Source organism: Mirounga angustirostris, unplaced genomic scaffold (assembly GCF_029215605.1).
Source record: "Mirounga angustirostris isolate CCGP_5_RB_7025 unplaced genomic scaffold, mMirAng1.0.hap1 SCAF_14, whole genome shotgun sequence".
Taxonomy (NCBI): domain Eukaryota; kingdom Metazoa; phylum Chordata; class Mammalia; order Carnivora; family Phocidae; genus Mirounga; species Mirounga angustirostris.
Window position 1 is genome coordinate 45,214,941 of NW_026991722.1, and position 13,820 is coordinate 45,228,760.

Consider the following 13,820-nt stretch of genomic DNA (forward strand, 5'->3'; position numbering starts at 1 on the left):
TGGAGACTGCCTCCCTGTTTCAGAAGAAAGTGGCTAAAAATACACAACAGCAATAAAGACATATTTCCATTGCATTCAAAATCCAAGTATGATGGCTTTTTTTTTTGTCGTAGAAAAAAATCTCAAAAATTAAACAAAATTAAATTAAATTAAAATGATTAAGCTTCACTAGTATTTAACATATCATGTAGTAGTAGTACTTATGTCTAATTTACAAATAAATATACATGTGTCAGGGGTCCGTGCTTGCAAACTTTTTCTTCATAAATGTACACAATCAAAAAAGTTAATGAAAAGCTTGGAGACTGCTAGCTTGGTCCGTGGCACTGTAGGAAAACAGTAACCTTTTAAGTTTTTTTTTTTTTTTTAAAGATTTTATTTATTTATTTGACAGAGAGACAGAGAGCACAAGCAGAGGGAGCAGCAGGCAGAGGAAGAGGGAGAAGCAGGCTCCCCGCTGAGCAGGGAGCCCGACGAGGGGCTCGATCCCAGGACCCCGGGATCATGACCTGGGCCGAAGGCAGACGCCCAACCATCTGAGCCACCCAGGCGCCCCTAACCTTTTAAGTTTAAGGGCATAGACTTTATGGTCAGACAGTCCCCATTCAAACAGTCTGTGCTCTTTAAGTCACTTGCTTGTTTAAGTGTATCCGTCAGCGTCCAATCAGAAGACCTGATAGTTCAACAGAGGGAATTGAATTTGGGGAACTAAGTGCAAAGGTGTTGGAAGGGCTAGAAACTCAAGAGGCAGTAGTGAGGCAACCCCCAGATTTGCAACACCAGGAAGTTGCTCCTTCTGTTAGGGCCTGAGGAACAAACGGGGAGACGGTATTCAGAGAGACTAGGCTCCAGCGGGAGTGAGGACCCGGAAGGGCGGGGCTGTCCAGCAAGAGCTGCAACCATTGAGAAGCAGCCCCTTTGGGAGAGAGCGCACCTCTCAAGGGGAGGGGCGGCCTCTCCCTCCCTGCTGCCCTCTAGTGTCCAGATTGTGCCTACTGTGGCTGAATCCATCCAGAAGCCCCTGGCCCAGGAGCCTGGAAAGCTTAGTTTACAGGGGTTAGCATCCTTACTAAAAACCACGTGGAGCTAGGGCAGGGTGAGGAACAAACATGGTTTGCTCTTCTTTAAAAGAATGAAAAACTGTGAACTTTCGAGGGTTATTGTGGAAACTAAATGGCATAATGGAAAACCCTTAGCAAAGCCAGACACACTGGAAGTGCTCAACAGGTATTTACTAATATTTTGCGGTTTGAACTTAAATAGGGACAATCTGGGTACTTGAAATTGACATTTTGGGGATTCTAAAATATCAGCTATTCATTGTAAAAGATATTAGTGACATACTTCGACTAGTGTGATGGAATTCTTTTATAATACTGATGTTGAAAGACAATGTAACACTGATGTTAGAGGTTAATTGTGTTAGAGTGGCAAAAAGGGTAACCAAGACTTAGGCAAGTGAGCGGCACAGTGCAGAGTGCGGACTGGGGAACCAGGAGACCCGGGTGCTCAGCCTAGCTCCTTACTAACCACGTGTTGGAACTTGAACTCGGGGCTCAGAGGCTTCATTGGTGAAATAAGAGGTCTACACTAGATGATCTCTCATTCTTTTTCAACATTGCTGTCCTCTGGCTAACTAAGAGTCAGCATAAAGGCATCTTGTGCTTGGATTTTCTTTCCTTTTTTTTTTATTATTATGTTATGTTAATCCCCATACATTACATCATTAGTTTTAGATGAAGTGTTCCATGATTCATTGTTTGCTTATAACACCCAGTGCTCCACGCAGAACGTGCCCTCCTTGATACCCATCACCAGGCTAACTCATCCCCCCACCCCCTCCCCTCTAGAACCCTCAGTTTGTTTCTCAGAGTCCATAGTCTCTTCATGGTTTGTGCCCCTCTGAAACAAATAATACATTATATATTTTAGTATATGTGCTGCCGAAGCGAGCACAATAATACATTATATATTAAAAAAAGAAGAAGAAGATAGCGGGAAATTGTATTTTCAAGGTACTTTCTCTTTTATGGCTTCATTTAATCCTCACAGCACACCCATGAGGTGGGAGGGGCAAGCGCCATTCTTCACATTCCACAGCGGGGGACCGGGTTGGAGGTAGAACATGATTTGTGTGGATTACACAACAACTCGGTGGTAGTAGTCGATCTAGACTGCAAGCCTCAAACTTCACCTCTTGCAGGGCCAAAAATGTTTGAATAGTCGTAGAGGCTGAAGAAGAATCAACCACCCTGTAAAGGAGTTCTGCTATTTTTGCCCGTGTGACAACATGGGTCGTTTATCTACATATTACGTAACGGTTCAGAAAGTTGCCCTCTTAGAACATGGCATGGATGTGAATATTTAACTGTAACATCACAGTGATTTAGCCCACACTGAGGTGATACTCTTCCGTTGTTGTGGTTAAATGTATTTCCCCGAAGGAATAGTGCAGTGCACAGAAGGCCGTTATGAAATTTGTTGATGAGAGTGACAACTTCCTTTATTATTTTTCATTCAGTTAAGGGCAGATTTCATTGTGGACTTGTTCAAGATAGCTTTCTTCATCACGAAAAAGAGATCAGGAAATAGGTTTCTTTATACCCATATACAAGTCCTTGTATACATGTAAACAACCTAACAAGAGAGAATACAACAGTCTATCAATCGTACCAAACTTACAGTAGTTAGAATCCATTTCACTCACGTCCAACCCGGCAAAAACAAATTATTTATCCAATAGCAAATAATTTAGATTCTGAAGTGAAAAGGTCACCCCCCTCTGTGTATTAACTATCTCCGGAATGGACGTTAATTATTATGAGCTTAATTCTTTGCAACGGATGACATGTGCAGTGCCCAGAACAAAGCGTGGCCTGTGCTCTGTTAAGCTGAAGCTTTTCCTCACCAGAAACTTGCTGCGGTCAGAAATGTTGAGCTGTCACTTACGCCCGCGGACTTTTCCTCCTTTTCTGGGATAGCTCTTTAAGAGAGGTGGGCTATGTTGGCAGCAACAGATTCAAGGAAACTATTCTTTCACATTTATTGCTACCGAATGCAGTCAATATTACTTTATACATCATGCATCTCATATAATCAGTATTACTTGAGTTGAGTACATTAAACATATTTAAGTCCTAAATGTGTATGGCCGATCATTACCGTTTTTGTACCAATATAAAAGTAGTATCATCTTGATATTCTTAGTATCCTATGGAAAGTCTCAATTATTCTTTCAATTTCTCTTCTGTCTTCTTCCTTTTATTCTTTCCCTATGGACCCTGGAATTATCTAGAATGTGTATCAGCTGTTTCTCTCCTGGGTCTGGTTTCCTTACTTTCTTTTTCTTTTTTCTTACGCTTATTGTTGAACTGAAATGTGGGTGCTCGGAAACTCTTCATCCAGTTGGGGGTGTTTTGGTCGCTAAGTCCATGCTGTAGCCAGGGCCATAGTGTCAGCCGTTGAGTCCTCGTGAAATAGGAGACGCTGGGCACAGAGTGAAGTGGGGGGTCCTGGGGGGAGGATGTGGGGGGAGGGGGAGGGAACAATGTGGAAAAACAAACAGGGGGTGTTGTGTGGCCGGCAAGGAAGGGTGAGAATTTTCCCTGCCTCTGGAAACTTATTGCTGAGAAATACCACACAAATAACAAGCTGAAGTCACCCCAAAATGGGGAAGGAATAAACGTTAAAAAAAAAAAAAAGAGAAGACTGCCTATTTAACCCAGCCAAACCAGCTTACCATTCTTGCCCTCTTCCATCTCCCAGCGTGGTAGAAGTTTTGCCCAAAATAGTTTGTGGGAGCAAAACAAGTTTTCATTTTTCTGTTGTTGCTATTGTTTTTTTTAGTTTTGCTCTGTAGGTGCTGCCTGGAGTAGAGAAAAATCTCTGAACCAAGAGTTAAAGAAGACTTGACCTAAGCTTTGGAAAAGAAATGTAGCTCCCAAATACCATAATTATGTTAGAAAAGGAGAAATATTGAAAACAAACCACATGGGTGCACGTAGTCTCCCGAGTGAGGAGCTCCCGTAATGACGGAGACTTTCAGATCTGTGGTTGAGGTGACAACTGATGGGGGGCTGCCCATGCAGCGTTGGGGATCCCCCACCTGGGCTGGGATTCCTACTGATTCCCAGAACTGCTTGAGACTCCTAGAACCACTCAAAAAGAGGTGTTGAGATTGATAATGGAACTTAGGGGCTGAGCAGAAGCCGAATCTAAGAATGGGGTTTCCAATCTGGTCCAGGACCTACATTTTTAGGACAATTTCTAGTAGTTACTTGGGAAGACTACTGGTAGTATGAAGCCTGGCATATTTATGCACCATTAATTGCACAATCTAGGCAGTCGGTCCCTGAGAACATTTTTATTTATGATGGTGGTAGATGAGAAGCTCTGGGGATGGCGGCTTCATCAGGAGAACGAGCGCAACGCTCTCTGTGAGCGGCTTTCCCATCCACTGCTCGCAGGTGGGTAGAATGGTCCTCTCTTGTCTGTTAGCTGCTCAGAACCTGGAGGACGCGCTTCTGCAATCCGGCTGAATCATGCTCCCTCTCTCTCCTCCAGTGAATCCCTGCCCTTCTCTCACCCAAGGGTCATATTTATAACCTCGCTTTTTTCTTTATGCATTTTATACTTTGTTATTGTTTATTAATTTATTAATTGCTTCCAGACTTCAGCTTCGTTGTTATTAACTATTGTGCATTTTAATGGTATTTAGCTCCCTCACTGCTGGTATTTATCGCTTCACTATCAATTCCCTATTCCCAGCTGTTGTTTTGAACTGGCGTTATATATTATTATGTTTCTTCATTGCCTCTTCTCTCTGTCACAGCTGACTGCTTCTTTACCTCTCCCTCTACGGACTTCGCTACTGTTCTCCCTCTCCGAGTCGCTCCACGTACCTTGTTACACCTCTCTCCATATACTGTCCTTCCAATAAAATGTGCCAGATTCTTCTATTTCCCTTTACTTCTTCTCTAACAGCTTTCTCTGTTGCGTTGGGGCACTTTGTGGTGCACGCAGTCCCTAGGGCGTGGCCAGGGTCCCACTCCTTCTCTCCGCGACCTTTCTGGTTTTCACATACCCCTTTTCCACCACAACCTTCTCAACATTTCCTAGAACCCCCAGCCTCAGGGCTGCCATTCCAGTGTTCTTTCTGCACTGGACTCACATTTCTGCTCTGGTTTTTCACCTCGCTGATTCCCATGGCCTCTGCATTTTCTAAACTTATGGATCTTTGACAAAGTGGCTCATCTAGCCTAGGTTTTTATTCTAAATATGTATCGTATTCCTTCTCCCCAGACATGAACTACCCTATGTGTATGTTTTCCGCAGGAATTACATACTAATATTTATTGAGTATTTACTGTATATCAGGCTTGTGCTTAAGAAACTACTGCTTACTACTTAGGTGTAATCTCTTTTCACCTGAGCAAGGACAAGAGTAATTCTGCAAGGGAGGCGTACTCCTATTTCACAGATGGGGAAACTGAGACTGAGGTGTAAACTACTTATCCTCTCTTACATGTTGGTGAGTGGTGGACTGGGATGCCCATCAGCTCTGACTCCACAGAATACAGGTTCTCGGCCACCAGGCTCTGCCAAGCCCGCTGACAGCTGCTATCCTGAGTGAAGGCAACCTCTCCGTTTCCTTGGCTCCCGTCTTTAGCAAGTCCCCTGTCCTAGTAAAGGAGTTTAGCCCTCACTTCTATAGCAGTTTAGCTGGTGTTCTCTCTTTACAGCACTCTGTTAAGAATATTCCACCTATTCTTTCCCCTCTTTGGGGAGGAGAGCTGTCTGGCGACAGTCAGTAGGTGCTGATGCAGGCAGCAGGTGGCCCAGGGAGCCTGTCACGGAGCAGTAGGAAGTCTTAGGACTGGTGATCCTGAAAATCTCTGAATGGACTGGGGGATACAAGGACCTGGGGCATCAGGCCCGGAGTTAAGACAGAAAGTCAGGCAGGGGGTAAGGCGTTGATGTAGTTACCAGAACTGGGCCACATCGTGGGCTTACACATGATACCATGGCAGAGCTTGGGAGTGTGGACCCAGGCCCAAGTCAGACTGAACTGACGTGGAGCTGTGGTCTGGGATGGGCTCTGTCCCAGAGTCAGGAGCAGGGGAGACTCAGTTGGAGGCTGTGACCTTGGTGTGATGTGATAAGGCCTTGGAGCATAGTCCTGGGAGGGGAGAAGTAGGTTTGGACATGAGACGTGCTCTCAAGGAAGTTGGACGGTAAGCAGTGAATAAGAGTACCTTGCATCATTCCCAAGGAATGCCTGATTGCACCCGATTTTGTTTTTTATTTTTGTGTTTATTTTTCTATCGATGAGCCAGAGACTCTGACTGATTTATCTGATGACCTGTTAAAAATGGTTCTTTGGATCAGATCCATATTGTTGTTTGGGGATATGCAATTAGTTTTAAGTACCTAGCTGGCTTCTACAGAGTGGTACTGCATTAACAGGTTAAATAACCAGTAGCTTGGATGCCTACTTACAGAAAACATTTTGTTTCTTGATGTGGTACAAATCATTTTTCCAGCGGTAGTGAAAAATTACATTGTGTGATTCATGTTTCTTATGGTTCCCTGCAGCCAAGTGCTGGCTGGGGTTAGAGGTTTAGTCTGGGACATGAGGCCAAAATCTTTCCTCGTCCACCCACCTTGATAAGGGTTTTTCTACTTTGATTTGCCCCAGTACTTTATTTCTCTAATATGGTGGAAATAAGCAGCAAATATCCACAGAAAATGATGGCTCTCGGGCCCCACCTGCATCCCTGTTACCTGGCTGGTGCAGAGTGGTCTGCTAACAGCTGAGCTACCTTCCTTTTGATAGAATTGTGTAAAAAATATTAGTTCTCCCCCATGCCCCCATGTGACCTCCAGCCCTAGGTGGACTGTATGGGGCACAAAAGACTTAAGACGGGACTGATTTTGTAGAGTAATTCGTGCTCCAGAGCTTTCTGCAGGGCCAGACTCCCCCATGCACTATCTCCTGAGAACTCTCCGTTGATCAGCTACAAGCACCCAAATCCCTGTCTCCAACTTTGCTTCAAAGTACGGCATATGAGTATGGAGGACAGAAGCGGTGGAGACGATGGAGCTGCTTATTAAGCTCTCTGGAGACCACGACTTGTCCCAGTTGGTGCCAAAGTCACACGAACCTAACTTGAAACCACTGTGGTTTGATTGGAGGCATCCATGGCTCCATTTAGGAGGCTGAGCTGAAAGTCATTCACTTCCCATTCCACCAATTGAAATTTTGAATAGCCTTGATAAACTGTGGTTATGTTACCAGAGGGTTAATAAGAGGATGATAAGCATATCAGCTATCGTTACGGAGAACTGAATGTGTGTGGTGCTAGGCAGTGTGCTGGGCAATTGATCTCCATAAGTCCTTGAATGCCCCAAATAACCCTGCCAGGAGAGGGTAGTGGAGACTGTTGTCCTCCCACCAAAATGCCCAGTCTGTTTGCACAGTCATAGAATTGGAGCAAGGCATCCGATGAAGGACCCCATTTCCCATCCCCTTCCAGCTAGGCGGGGCCCATTGCTAAGGTGTGTCTCCTGTAGACGCTTCCCTTTCTGCAGTGAAGCTTCAGCTGTGGAGACAAAGACAATGCCCTAGGGAATCACAGAGAACTATGCTGGAGAGAATCTCACTTTCTTAGAGTGGGTAGAGCAGAGTTGACCTCCAATTTGGGCTACTTCATAAGATAAAGACATTTCTATCTGGTTTGAGCCCTTGTGTTTTGGGGATCTCTTTACACAGTGGTTTGTTCTCGCTCTCTAGTTAATTTAGTAAATGTAATTATCGCCAATTTGTAAACTAAGAAACTGAGGCACAGAGAAGATGGATAACTTTCCCCCAAGGCAGTATCAACAGAGCTAAGATGTGGACCCAGATAGTTCTGCTACAAAGGCCTTTCGAGAATTACTCTGTTAAACGGTTTCAGAGAAAATGGAATCCAGGAAGGGCCAGAAAAGGTTTAGGTGGGAGTGATGTCTGGGAGACAGGGAGATTCTGAGAAGCCAGGTGAAAAGACTCTGTGATCCTGGGGGCCCAGCCCTGTGCTGGGCTGAGGCCTGAGGGTCTGCATTCTCCATATGCTCTTGGCTAATGCCAGTGCTGCTGGTCTATAGGTCCTACACTTGGACCAACAAAGTTCTCTAAGGCTTTTCATTTCAAGGGTGAGCACTTGGGTCCACCGTCCAATTCCCCAGGAGCTCCTGGTATTTAAATTAACCAACTCTGTCTATCAATGCCCTGAGTTACAAAATTCTGACTTCCAGAGTGCCTTTCGGAGAAGTGCCTGGCCCTTAGGATACCGGGTTGGCACCTGCCGTGCAATGTGAATCACTGGCCACGTGGAGTTCAGGTACTAGTCTACAGGTGAGAGGATTTTATGGTCAGGAGGTGTAGCGGTATGCTATAGATCAAAATATTTTTCACTTGTTTGACTGTAATCTATGGGGAAGGGGTGAAATGGCCAATTGATTATAATGCAGAATATAAAAAGATCAAAGTCCTGCAGCACATAGCAACAGGGCTGTCTACAGAAAAGGAGCAGAAGCTCATGGGAAAATGTTCCTGTAATATATGAGGCATTAAAAATTCTGCTACATTATTCTTGCCACCAAGATTGTAATGAAAATGGGAAACGGCACCAACTTAACCCATTCTCATTACAATCGTTAGATTGTAATCTCATGTTCTCCCCTCAAGAGAATGCTAAATGAGATTTTAAACAAAAGAGAGGACAGAGAAGTATGGAGAATAAAGGAGCAAATAGAAATTGGAAAGTTTAAAAAAGTGATGCATGATAGACTTCCCTGTGTTCGTTTGAGGCTTTCTCTTTACTTTAGAAACAAGAACGGAGAACAGAGCGTTGCAAAGACCAATTTAAGCCTATGTGGAAAATCCATAACACAACCTGAACACGGTAACTGCTTAAGACAAAAAGTCAAGCACAAATTTGCTCTTACCCTCTGATAGTTTAGTTCACTTTAGATTAGAGGGAAAAACCCAGGAAATTACTACAAAGACAAAACGAGAAGCAGAAAAACATGCACAAAGACAAAAACAACAAAAACAAGACTCCGAGAGGCAGAACGTTGTTGTAAAGGGCATCGTTTGCCCATAGTTCCATTTGGAGCGTCCTCTTCATTTTTGCCACACTAGGCAAATTTGTATGCTTAAAGCACATGAACATGCGTGCTCTATTTGCTTTCTCACGCTGTGTACTGGAATCAAGGCTCTTGAAGGCAATATGAAAAAATGTATTGTATGTATGCAAAACACCATGTAGTCCAATCTAGAGTCATTCATTATTTAGTGCAAAAAATCCTTATAGATCATCTAGTGTGGGCCAGGCACTGTGATGGGAGCTGGGCAAGAGTATTGACTAAGAGAGATGGGGTCCTTGTTATTATGTCTAGTTGGGTGGTAGAAAGAGGCATTACACAAATAAATAAGTGAATAGATGTACAACTACAATTTGTGATAAGAAATGGAAATGAAAACAGAATAAGAGAGGACAAAGATGGGAGATCTAATGAAAATAGGTGGGAAGGAAGGATCTCTCTAAGGAAATGACATTTGAGGAGGACCTACCTGGTACAAGCCAAATAAAAAATGAGACAACAGTGTTCCTGGTGGAGAAGAGTGGTTACCACCCTTCTTCTTTTTTTTTTTTTTTAAAGATTTATTTATTTATTTGAGAGAGCGAGAATGAGACAGAGTACATGAGAGGGGGGAGGGTCAGAGGGAGAAGCAGGCTCCCCACTGAGCAGGGAGCCCGATGCGGGACTCGATCCAGGGACTCCAGGATCAGGACCTGAGCCGAAGGCAGTCGCTTAACCAACTGAGCCACCCAGGCGCCCGGTTACCACCCTTCTTTAGCTTCATGAAAGAGATAGGTGGGTGTGCTATAAGATCTAGTTAGGATGACAGCACACTCCACGTGTTTCAAAACAGAGTTTTTTTCCCCTTTTTTAAGCTTTTATTTATTTATTTGAGAGAGAGAGAGAGTTGGGGGTGGGAGGCATAGGGAGAGGGAGAAGGTGACTCCCTGCTGAGCAGGGAGACTGACGCAGGGCTGGATCCCAGGACCCTGGGATGATGACCTGAGCCCAAGGCAGATGCTTAACCCAGGCGCCCCAAGAGGTTTTCTAAATTTATTTTTTATTTATTTTTTAGAGAGAACGAGAGCAGGGGTGGGAGGGGCAGAGGGAGAAGGAGAGACAGAATCCCAAGCAGGCTCTAGGCTCAGCACGGAGCCCAACACAGGGCTCGATCTCATGACGCTGAGATCATGACCTGAGCCAAGATCAAGAGTCGGATGCCCAACCCACTGAGCCACCCAGGCACCCCAAAACAGGGAGTTTCATATGAGAACCAAGTTTCAAATATTTGGAAGCATTGAAAAACCTCTGAAGCAACTGGGCTTCAACTCTGAGATAAGCTGCCATCATCTCTGGGACTGGGGGATAATAGGAAGTAGGGTTCCCAGAGCCCAGGAATAAAGATGCGTATGGGCAACTGGGACCAAAGAGGGCAGGAGCGTGCTTGTTATGTTTGAGGAACTGCAGGGCTGCAGCGTGGTGGAAGCAAGTGTGAGCAACGGGGAAAGAGGACCAGATCAGAAAAACCCAGGAGAGAGGAGGCCTGGGAAGAGTGTACGGGAACTTCTTTAGCAGTGGTCAGAATTTTGTTTTTCGACTGAGTGAGATGGAAAGTTGCTGGAGGTTTCTCAGCAGAGGCATGGCTTGACCTGGTGCAAGTTTTGAAAGGATCAATTTGGCTGCTCTTGGGGAGGGTGAGGGGAAGCGGGAAGAACAATTAGGAGGGTGGTGTGCTGGCAAATGCTTAACAACTGGCTCGCCACAGAAAAAACAAGGAGGAGTGTGTCATTACAGGTGGTTATAAGAGGTGGAAAGGAAACAGGGTAAAAGGAGAAAGACAAAGAGGGAACTGTGGGGGCGCCTGGGTGGCTCAGTTGGTTAAGCGACTGCCTTCGGCTCGGGTCATGATCCTGGAGTCCCGGGATCGAGTCCCGCATCGGGCTCCCTGCTCGGCGGGGAGTCTGCTTCTCCCTCTGACCCTCCCCCCTCTCATGTACTTGCTCTCTCTCATTCTCTCTCTCAAATAAATAAATAAAATCTTAAAAAAAAAAAAAAAGAGGGAACTGTGGGATATGAGGGAGGGAAAAGCCTCTCTGCGGACCTGACATTTAAGGAGAGATGGGAGGGAGCCAGGTATGCATCAAAGGTCACCGAGGCTGCTTCCCTGGGTTCTCAGGACCATCTGTCTGCAAGCTCAGACGATGAAGAAAATGTACTTAAAAAAATAAACAAATATCCACCAGGGAAATATATTCTTCAGCTTCCTTTGGTAACATATTCGAGTGTTTACCATGTTCTCAGAGGATTTATCTTTGCGTCTAACTTGAATCCACCCTATGCACTTAAAGCCTTTTCTTTCATTCTGAGTGGGGAACCGGAGAGTCGTTCACTAAGCCTCAAGTTTGGTCTCATTAAGTTATCGGCCAGGCCGGTGCTTGAGGCGGAAACTTGGTGCAGCTGAATTGCTCCCCCTGCCATGTTCGTCCTTGATGACTGATCCCTTATTCGGGTGAAGTTAGGAAGAGTATCGACAAACTTGAATGATGTTTGGAGTCACCCAAGCTGTAGTGCCAGCCTGTTTGGAATTACTTATAGCCTCTGGATACCAGCACTAAATAAGATGCAGAATGAGCCACAAAGGGACTTGCCCTGAGGGTTTCGCAATTCCCACTGTCGAAGCCCAAGGATTCCTGAAGCTAGTGGAAGGAAATGAGAAGAAGCAGCAGCTGAAACAGTTCATTGAACCTGTTCTGAGTTTATATGTTGTGTTGTTTTGACAGCTTTTATAAGCAGGTTGCATGGATATGGTAATAAGAGAAATAGAGATGGAACAGGCACATAAATACAGAAAAATTACAGACACCGTGTATGTACAATTATGTAATTATATCAAAGCAGTATTGGATTTCAGGAACACCTCTGCTCTATTTGCTATTTTTTTGGGGGTAAAGAATTTGGTTTTAAATGAGGGCAACTCTGAAGGGATAATGAATAAATCTAGGAGGAAAATGTTGATGTTGAGAGCACGTGGTGGTAATTCATAAGAAAGGAGATTCCCGAAAGGTCTAGATGGGTAATATAAATGGGTAACCCTGGTAATGCAAGTGTGGCGTCTGGCCAGAGAAGGGGAAAAAAGAAATAGGAAAAGAGAGAACAGCCTTGGGAAGTGATCAAGTTTATGAATAGAGAAACAGTCATGCTTGGTGGTGCGAGATGGCTTTGCTATAGGTATATTTTGTAGATGGCATTTGGAATGTGTCAAATGTGAATTCACTGTTTATGAAAACAATTTCATTGTCTTATTTTTTGGTTCCATGCCATATACATATGTGTGTCATATATGTGTATAAAACTTATTTTCTAGTAATAAATACTGGACCAGAAATGGGGCAAATACTCTATAATGACTTTTTACACTCATGGGGATCGCTAATATAACCTGTGCTAGAGAAAAGAGAAAGAATTTGCTAACAATCTTCAAAATTATACTGAAGGCTTCTATGCAGAGAGCGATGATTACACTTTATTTTGTAAATATGCAGATATACAGTCTTATTGAAGACACATACAAAAAGAAAACTCTTAAGAAATGTGCTATGAAGAAATGTTATTGGCACTTAGGGTAGTTCAGAATTGGAGTAGACTATGAAAGGAGGCTATAGAAAAAAGGTCTTTGGATATCTTTAGATGATGTAATTTTAAAATTGAACATGAAAATAAGACAGATACCCAGATGAACGCAGGTATCCTATTATTCAGAGATTAATTTTTTTGACCTTGACAAGAAACCATACGCTTCAGGTTTGATCAAAGTTATTCCCACCTTATCAGTGTATCTTTGCCTAAAAATCACCGAGCCATTTATTGCATTTTTATAAACAAAGCAGCTTTTTGAAAATGTAAATCTCCATTTGCATGCACAGGTATTTCTCTCCATATGCCAAACCCATTCCAGTGTCAGCATGGTTGGTATTTAGCTGTGCCCTAATTATGCATTCCCTACTAACTCCTTATCCCTTAGGTCTCAGATCAACTGTCACTTCCCCAGGGAAGTCTTTCCCTTAATTAGATGCTCCCTACCCTTGTCCCCATTATACTTTCTTAAAAAACTCAGAGTTTTAAAAAAATTGCTTTATTTATTTTTTTGTGTTTGTTATTGTCTATCTGCCCCCTAGACTGTGAGCTCCGTTAGGTCCAGGGCCATTTCTATTACATCTCTGCTGTATACTCCACACTTAAGAATGGGACCTGACTTAGGATAGGCATTCAATAAATATTTGTTGAATGGCTGAATGTAGCCATTTTTAAAGTTTGTTAATATTAATGAGAATAATTGGTATTATGAGAAAGACCAAAGTGTTGACTCAGGCCCTAGAACCCTTTATACACAAGAGCAAGGATTCTCACATAAAATTTTCCAGCCAAAGAAAGTAAAACTATAAAATCTTCTTTTAATATAAAATTATTTGCCAAGGGGTTATTCTCAGGAGGAGGGTGTGGACTACACACATATCCTCAAGGCAGTGAATTTTTTGCAGGTCAGCTTTTCTCCTTTTTTATGGTTTCATTGGCTAAGGCTGTGGTATAACTGAAAAACTCAATCTGGCAGATCCAATAATTTACAGTGTCTTTTCCTACTCTGTACTTTCCACTCATTTTTTGCCTAAAACGAATTGTTCTTTGTTCCTTTTTTGGGG